The sequence below is a fragment of the Hyla sarda genome, chromosome 5 (assembly GCF_029499605.1).
Source record: "Hyla sarda isolate aHylSar1 chromosome 5, aHylSar1.hap1, whole genome shotgun sequence".
Classification (NCBI taxonomy): Eukaryota; Metazoa; Chordata; class Amphibia; order Anura; family Hylidae; genus Hyla; species Hyla sarda.
The window spans coordinates 270,693,663-270,697,106 of record NC_079193.1 but is presented as its reverse complement, the minus strand read 5'-3'; positions in this window follow the sequence as shown (position 1 = coordinate 270,697,106).

Below are 3,444 nucleotides of genomic sequence, written 5' to 3'. Positions count from 1 at the left end.
GTATACTACAGAGGAAGTTGTGTATTTATTTCCAGTCTGACCACAGTGCTCTCTGCTGCCACCTCTGTCCGTGTCAGGAACTGTCCAGAGAAGAAACAAATCCCTATAGCAAATCTCTCCTCCTCTGGACAGTTCCTGACATGGACAGAGGTGTCAGCGGAGAGCACTGTGGTCAGACAGGAAAGAACTACACAACTTTATCTGTAGTATACAGCAGCTAAGAATTTACAAATCTGTTTAACTTTACCACCAGTTGACTTAAAAAAACATTTTCGACCAGAGTACCCCTCTCTATTTTCAAGATGGATTACTCTTAACTGATATATTTTGCCTTATTTACACTGCCAAATGTACAATTAAACCTTGGTCATTGTTACGCCGAGCGCTCCGGGTCCCCGTTCCTCCCCGGAGCGCTCGCCTCATCCTCGTTGCTGCAGCGCCCCGGTCAGATCTCCTGACCGGGTGCACTGCGGTACCGCCTCCAGCCGGGATGCGATTCGCGATGCGGGTGGTGCCCGCTCGCGATGCGCACCCCGGTCCCCGTACCTGACTCGCTCTCCGTCGGTCCTGTCCCGGCGCGCGCGGCCCCGCTCCCTAGGGCGCGCGCGCGCCGGGTCTCTGCGATTTAAAGGGCCAGTGCACCTATGATGGTGCCTGGTCCAATCTTCCTAATTACCTTGATTAGTTTCCACCTGTGCACTCCCTACTTATACCTCACTTCCCCTGCACTCCCTGGCCGGATCTTGTTGCACTTGTGCCTAGTGAAAGCGTTCCCTTGTTTGTTCCTAGCCCGTGTTCCTGACCTCCTGCCGTTGCCCCTGACTACGATCCTTGCCGCCTGCCCCCGACCTTCTGCTACGTCCGACCTTGCTTCTGCCTACTCCCTTGTACCTCGCCTATCTTCAGCAGTCAGAGAGGTGAGCCGTTGCTAGTGGATACGACCTGGTCACTACCGCCGCAGCAAGACCATCCCGCTTTGCGGCGGGCTCTGGTGAAAACCAGTAGTGACTTAGAACCGGTCCACTAGCACGGTCCTCGCTATCCCTCTCTGGCACAGAGGATCCACCTCCTGCCAGCCGGCATCGTGACAGTAGATCCGGCCATGGATCCCGCTGAAGTTCCTCTGCCAGTTGTCGCCGACCTCACCACGGTGATTGCCCAGCAAGCCCAACAGATTGCCCAGCAAGCCCAACGGATTGCCCAGCGAAATCACCAGCTGGCATACTTGACCACCGTGACACTGCAACTTCAGTCACAGATACAGCAGCTGCTGCCACAGACACAGCAGCTACAACAACCATCTCCTCCGCCGGCTCCTGCAACTCCTCCGCAGCAACCGGCCGCTCCTAACCCCTGCTTGTCCCTGCCGGACAAATTTGATGAGGACTCTGGACTCTGCCGTGGTCTCCTTTCTGGAAAGGCCTTGTCTGGGGCCACACCACTCTGGGACCGCAATGATCCTGCCACAGCCACAGTCCAGTCCTTCTTCGCTGAGGTCCGTGGTGTCTTCGAGGAGCCTGCCCGAGCTTCTTCTGCCGAGACTGCCCTGCTGAACCTGGCCCAGGGTGTTTCTTCCGTTGGCGAATACGCCATTCAGTTCCGTGCTCTTGCTTCCGAGTTGTCCTGGAATAGTGAGGCTCTCTGCGCGACCTTTAAAAAAGGCCTATCCAGCAACATTAAAGATGTTCTGGCCGCACGAGAAACTCCTGCTAACCTACATGAACTCATTCATCTTGCCACTCGCATTGACATGCGTTTTTCCGGATGGCGTCTGGAGCTCCACCTGGATATGGACTTTGTTCGCACAAGGCGTTTTTTCTCCCCGGCTCCTCTCTCCTCTGGTCCTCTGCAAACCGTTCCTGTGCCTCCCGCCGTGGAGGCTATGCAAGTTGACCGGTCTCGCTTGACACCTCAAGAGAGGTCACGACGCCGCATGGAGAATCTTTGCCTGTACTATGCCAGTACCGAACACTTCCTGAAGGATTGTCCTATCCGTCCTCCCCGCCTGGAAAGACGTACGCTGACTCCGCACAAAGGTGACACAGTTCTTGATGTCAACTCTGCCTTCTCCTTCTCTACTATGGCCTTCTTGGATTCCGGATCTGCAGGAAAAATTTTTTTGGCCTCTCTTATCAACAGGTTCAACGTCCCTGTGACCAGTCTCGCCAGACCCCTCTACAGCAATTGTGTTAACAATGAAAGTTTGGACTGTGCCGTGCGTTACCGCACGGAACCCCTCCTAATGTGCATCGGACCTCTTCACGAAAGAGTTGAGTTTTTGTTCCTCAGGTTCTTTGGACCCAAGAAGAGGGGGAGACCCAAGGGGGGGGGGTACTGTTACGCCGAGCGCTCCGGGTCCCCGTTCCTCCCCGGAGCGCTCGCCTCATCCTCGTTGTTGCAGCGCCCCGGTCAGATCCACTGACCGGGTGCGCTGCGGTCCCGCCTCCAGCCGGGATGCGATTCGCGATGCGGGTGGTGCCCGCTCGCGATGCGCACCCCGGTCCCCGTACCTGACTCGCTCTCCGTCGGTCCTGTCCCGGCGCGCGCGGCCCCGCTCCCTAGGGCGCGCGCGCGCCGGGTCTCTGCGATTTAAAGGGTCAGTGCACCTATGATGGTGCCTGGTCCAATCTTCCTAATTACCTTGATTAGTTTCCACCTGTGCACTCCCTACTTATACCTCACTTCCCCTGCACTCCCTGGCCGGATCTTGTTGCACTTGTGCCTAGTGAAAGCGTTCCCTTGTTTGTTCCTAGCCCGTGTTCCTGACCTCCTGCCGTTGCCCCTGACTACGATCCTTGCCGCCTGCCCCCGACCTTCTGCTACGTCCGACCTTGCTTCTGCCTACTCCCTTGTACCTCGCCTATCTTCAGCAGTCAGAGAGGTGAGCCGTTGCTAGTGGATACGACCTGGTCACTACCGCCGCAGCAAGACCATCCCGCTTTGCGGCGGGCTCTGGTGAAAACCAGTAGTGACTTAGAACCGGTCCACTAGCACGGTCCTCGCTATCCCTCTCTGGCACAGAGGATCCACCTCCTGCCAGCCGGCATCGTGACAGTCATGCTGACAAAATGTGATTATGCTCATGTATACTGTTTTACATGCTTCATTCTTGAATCACCAAAAAATGGGCAAATATTCCCTATTGTCTATATGTGTAATATTGCTTAAGTTAAACACACCAAAAAAACTTGCTCAGACATCATAATCAAAAGTATGATAAATGTTATTAATATATAGTCAGATAAAAGCATGTAAAAAATTGATTTGCAGACAAAACTGCACCTTTACTTGAACCCCTGCCAGAAAATACCAACCTACTGCTACATTACATTAAATACATGCACAACCCATGTGTAGTAAAATCATGTATAAAAATACCAGGATAAGTTAAGTATGGAGCTCACTATATGAAGTGAGGCAGCAGCAAGGCCTGAGTTATCTGGG